Source organism: Carcharhinus amblyrhynchos, chromosome 9, assembly GCF_965287045.1.
Source record: "Carcharhinus amblyrhynchos chromosome 9, sCarAmb.v2.hapA, whole genome shotgun sequence".
NCBI lineage: Eukaryota > Metazoa > Chordata > Chondrichthyes > Carcharhiniformes > Carcharhinidae > Carcharhinus > Carcharhinus amblyrhynchos.
This window is the reverse complement of record NC_137332.1, coordinates 95151866-95157865: the sequence shown is the minus strand read 5'-3', so window position 1 is coordinate 95157865 and position 6000 is coordinate 95151866. Positions and strand designations below refer to the sequence as shown.

Here is a 6000-nt window from a genome sequence, read left to right as displayed (position 1 = left end):
AATCGAGGCAACATCCTTGTAAATCTCCTCTGCACCCTTTCTTTGGCTTCCACATTCTTCCTGTAATCAGGCGACCAGAACTGAGCACAGCACTCCAAGTGGGGTCTGACCAGGGTCTTATACAGCTGCAGCATTATCTCTCGACTCCTAAACTCAATTCCTTGATTGATGAAGGCCAGTACATCATACGCCTCCTTAACCACAGCTTCAACCTGCACAGCTGCTTTGAGCGTCCTATGAACTCGGACCCCAAGATCCTTCTGATCTTTCATGCTGCCAAGAGTCCTACTATTAATATTATATTCTGCCATCCTATTTGACCTGCCAAAATGAACCACTTCACACTTACCTGGGTTGAACTCCATCTGCTACTTCTCCGCCCAGTCTTGCATCCTATCAATGTCTCATTGCAACTTCTGACATCCCTCCACACTATTCATAATACCTCCAACCTTTGTGTCATCAGCAAACTTACCAACCCATCCCTCCACTTTCTCATCCAGGTCATTTATAAAAATCACAAAGAGTAAGGGTCCCAGACAGATCCCTGGGGCATTCCACTGGTGACCGACCTTCATGTAGAAAAAGACCCATCTACAACCACTCTTTGCCTTCTATAGGCAAGCCAGTTCTGGATCCACAAAGCAATGTCCCCTTGGATCCGATGGCCCCTCACTTTCTCAATAAGCCTTGCATGGGCCACTTTATCAAATGCCTTGCTGAAGTCCATACATACTACATCTACTGCCCTTCCTTCATCAATGTGTTTAGTCACATCTTCAAAAAATTCAATCAGGCTCGTGAGGCATGATCTGCCTTTGACAAAGCCACGCTGACTATTCTTAATCATATTATACCTCTCCAAATGTTCATAATTCCTGCCTCTCAGGATCTTCCCCATCAAATTACCAACCACTGAGGTTAGACTCACTTGTCTATAATTTCCTGGGCTATCTCTTCTCCCTTTCTTGAATAAAGGAACCATACCTGCAATCCTCCAATCCTCCGGAACCTCTCCCATCTCCATTGATGATGCAAAGATCATCGCCAGAGGCTCAGCAATCTCCTCCCTCGCCTCCCACAGTAGCCTGGGGTACACCCCATCCGGTCCTGGCGACTACTCCATTCTCTCTGCAGAACCATAGAACCGTAGAAAATTACAGCTCAGAAAAAGACCTTTTGGCCCTTCTCGTCTGTGCTGAACCATTTTTTGCCTAGTCCCACTGACCTGGACTTGAACCATATCCCTCCGCACCCCTCTCATCCATGAACCCGTCCAAGTTTTTCTTAAATGTTAAAAGTGATCCCGCATTTACCACTTTATCCAGCAGCTCATTCTACACTCCCACCACTCTCTGCGTGAAGAAGCGCCCCCTAATAGTCCCTTTAAACTTTTCTCCTTTCACCCTTAACCCATGCCCTCTGGTTTTTTTCTCCCCTAGCCTCAGTGGAAAAAGCCTGCTTGCATTCATTCTATCTATACCCATTAAAATCTTATACACTTGTATCAAATCTCCCCTCATTCTTCTACCCTCCAGGGAATAAAGTCCTAACCTATTCAATCTCTCTCTGTAACTCAGCTTTTCAAGTCCCAGCAACATCCTTGTGAACCTTCTCTGCACTCTTCAACCTTATTTACATCCTGTAACTGGGTGACCAAAACTGTACACAATACTCTAAATTTGACCTCACCAATGCCTTATATAACCTTACCATAACACTCCAACGTTTATACTCGATACTCCGATTTATAAAGGCCAATGTACCAAAAGCACTCTTTACGACCCTATCCACCTGTAACGTCACTTTTAGGGAATTCTGTACCTGTATTCCCAGATCCCTCTGTTCAACTGCACTCTTCAGAGTCCTACATGTAGCCTGTACATTCTACTTTGGTTTATCGTTCCAAAGTGCAATACCTCACACTTGTCTGCATTAAGTTCCATTTGCCATTTTTCAGCCCATTTTTCTAGTTGGTCCAAATCCCTCTGCAAGCTTTGAAAACCTTCCTCGCTGTTCACTACACCTCCAATCTTTGTATCATCAGCAAATTTGCTGATCCAATTTACCACATTATCATCCAGATCATTGATATAGATAACAAACAACAATGGACCCAACACCGATCCCTGCGGCACTCCACTAGTCACAGGCCTCCACTCAGACAAGCAATCTTCCACAACCACACTCTGGCTTCTTCCTTTGAGTCAGTGTCTAATCCAATTTACAACCTCCCCATGTATACCTAGCGACTGAACCTTCCTAACTAACCTCCCATCGGGGACCTTGTCAAAGGCCTTGCTGAAATCCAGGTATACAACATCCACCGCCTTCCCTTCATCCACTTTCCTGGTAACCTCCTCACAAAATTCTAATAGATTGATCAAACATGATCTACCACGCATAAAGCCATGTTGACTCTCCCTAATAAGTCCCTGTCTATCCAAATATTTGTAGATCCTATCCCTTATCACACCTTCCAATAACTTGCCAACCACAGATGTCAGACTTACTGGCCTGTAATTTCCCGGATTTCTTTTGGAACCTTTTTTAAACAACAGAACAACATGAGCCACCCTCAAATCATCCGGCACCTCCCCCGTGAATATTGACATTTTAAATATGTCTGCCAGGGCCCCTGCAAGTTCAACACTAGCCTCCCTCAAGGTCCTTGGGAATACCCTGTCCGGTCCTAGGGATTTATCCACTCTTATTTGCCTCAAGACAGCCAGCACCTCCTCCTCTTTAATCTGTAAAGGTTCCATGACCTCCCTACCTGTTTGCCCTATTTCCATAGACTCCATGCCCGTTTCCTCAGTGAATACGGATGCAAAAAGCCCATTTAGTATCTCCCCCATTTCTTTTGGTTCCATACACAGTCTACTCCACTTGCCTAAGACTGGAAGAAAGAAAGAAACTTGGGTCAGAACTTCCTCTGATGTCAGGTGTGGTGTTGGGCATGAAAAGTGAATTTTCTTTCATCCGTCACAACACTGAGATTTTTTTTGCATTGTGTCCATTTCCCAGTACATCCTGCCTCATTAATAATGCGTATGCATGGAAACATGGTAGATCGCTGACAAGTGGTCTCGGATTTGCCTGCCTCACTTTCATCTCAGTGCTTTCACTCTCTGAGCACTATATTTGGGCGGGATTTCCATCCCCAGGGTCTTTGATTCTGGAGAAAGCCTCCTATTCATCAGTTTAAGTGCCTGATTCCTTCACTGTCGCTGGGTAAAATCCTGGAGCTCCCTCCCTAACAATCCTTTGGGTGTACCTACACCATAAGACCATAAGACATTGGAGCAGAATTAGGCCACTTGGCCCATCAAGTCTGCTCCACCATTCAATTATGGCTGATACTTTTCTCATCCCCATTCTCCTCCCTTTTCCCCATAATCCTGATCCCTTTAATAATCAAGAACCTATCTATCTCTGTCTTAAAGACACACAATGACCTGGCCTCCACAACCTTCTGCAGCAAAGAGTTCCACAGATTCACCACTCTCTGGCTGAAGAAATTCCTCCTCATCTCTGTTTTAAAGGATTGTCCCTTCAGTCTGAGGTTGTGCCCAGATAGACCGCAGTAGTTCAAGAAGGCAGCTCATCACTGTCTTCTCATGGACAATTAGGGTTGGGCAGAAGTGCTAGCCTAGCCAATGATGCTCATATCCCATGAATGGAAATGAAAAGAAAATTCTGTGGACTTTCCCTAAAAGAGTGGAGCTTTCAATTGCTCTCTGCCACAGATAGCACTGCCCAAAGAGTCTGCAAAGGGATACAGCTTAAGTGAATAGACCGTTTAGCAGATGGGAATATGTGTGGTGGAAAGGATAGAAATAGACTGCAGAAGCATGTGGTACAGAAAATCTGTCTGCCATTGTACATGAAGCTCAAAAAGTTAACATTAAGGTATAGCAAGTAATTAGCAATGTAAATGGAATGTTGCCCTTTACTGCAAGGATGAGTAAAGGATATATTTGCTCAGTTCAGAGAGGATTCACTACGCTGATTCCTGGGATGAAGGGATTGTCTTATAAGGAATGATTGAGCAGGTTGGACTAATACATAGAAACTAGAAGCAGGAGTAAGCCATTCGGCCCTTCAAACCTGCTCCACCATTCATCTTGATCATGGCTGATCATTGAATTCAATATTCTGATTCCTCCTTTCCTCTATATCCCTTGCTCCCTTCAATCCCAAGAACTATATCTAATTTCTACTTGAATTCAGACAAAGTTTTGGCCTCAACTACTTTCTGTGGTAATGAATTCCACGCATTCACCACCCTCTGCATGCAGAAATTTCTCCTCACCTCAGTTCTAAATGTTGACCCCTTATCCTCAAAGGATACTTGTTGCAGTTCAAAAGAATGAAACATAGAAACATAGAAGATAGGAGCAGGAGGAGGCCATTTGCCCCTTTGCGTCTGCTGTGCCATTCTTCATGATCTTGGCTGATCGTCCAACTCAAAAGTCTAATCCTGCCTTCTCCCCATAACCTTTGATCCCATTCGCCCCAAGTGCTATATCCAGCCGCCTTTTGAACACATTCAGAGTTTTGGCATCAATTACTTCCTGTGATAATGAGTTCCATCTGTTAATGAATGTGGTAATGAAAGGTGATCTTAGTGGAATATAAAAGATTTGAGGGGATTGACAGGGTAGGTGCTAACAGGTTTTTGCTTGTGAGGAAATTTAGACCTAGAGGGCAATATTTAAAAATATGTGGTCTCCCATTTAAGGCCATTTAAGATAGAGATGAGAATGAATTTCTCCTCTCTGGTCTTTGGAATTACTTATACCAGAAAGTGAATGAGACTAGGTCATTGATTCATTCAAGGCCAAGTTAGACAGAGTTTTGATCTACATGTGGATAATGGATTATGGAGGGCAGGCGGGAAAGGAGTTCAAGCCACAGGCAATCAGCCATGATCTTACTGAATGAGGGATCAGGGTCAGAAGGCCAAATGACCTGCTCCTACTTCTTATTATCTTATGGTCACTTTTTAGAAATGTTCATGTAAAACTGAGCTAATAAAGAGATCAATCATTCTAACAGTGGGCTAGCAAGAGAGTCTATAACTTTGAGTCTCTCTAAAATAGTAAAGGGACCTCTCCATTAAATTTTTTGTTGCTCTGTTAATATTCAAAAGCAATGCATATTTTGCAATTGATAAGGACAGTCGAGATCATTGAAGATGGCTCCATTAAGAGATCAGTGGGAATTGGATTTGATGGAAAGGACTATATTAGTTTTGAGCCAGAGAGAATGAAATGGGTGGCAACCAATCACATCGCAGTGAAGACTAAAAAGAAATGGGATTCGGATCAATCCTGGAACAAATTCTGGAAATGGCAATTGGAATTAGAACTTGCTATGCTTTTAAAATTGTGTTTACACTTTGGAAAGGAATAATTTGGAGGGAAAGTCATTGATTTCAGTTTTAAGCCCATGTTCTGCTCTAACTTCACTGATCTATCAAACTGTTCTCCCATTCCATTCAGTGTGGGTTTATTGTTTGTGTTTTCACTCTTTCCCATTACAGTTCAGCCGAAGTCTTCATATCCAGAAGTGAGCTCAATAATTCGTACAAGCTGCTCACTCTCTCCTGCCTGGTTACTGGCTTTTCCTGTAGACATCGAGGTGACTTGGCCAAGGAATGGAGAGGTAATGTCTGAGACACTATCCTCAGGGTGTGACCGAACACAATGGGATCCATCAGATCCAGAAAGCAATTGCAATAAATGCTGGGGATGAGGATCAATAGTCCTGTCAAACTGAAGCAGCCTGGCAAAGCTCAAGTTCCATCAGTGGGATAAGGAACTTACTGAATTTGGGAATGTGTGGGAGGGAGAAAGATAAGGCACCTGTTACTGTAAAACTTAGCCAATAAAGAGACCTATCATTGTAACAGTAGGCCACAAGAGGGTCTATGACTTTGACTCTCTCTAAAATAGTAAAGGGACATTTCCATTAAATGTGGCTGAGAGAGGAGAA

General features: G+C 43.2%; 1 pseudogene; it reads left to right on the top strand.

The window, feature by feature from the left end:
• Window positions 1-5157: 5157 nt before the first annotated feature.
• LOC145348627 (major histocompatibility complex class I-related protein 1-like) lies at window positions 5158-5865 on the top strand (annotated as a pseudogene).
• The last annotated feature ends 135 nt before the right edge of the window (window positions 5866-6000 follow it).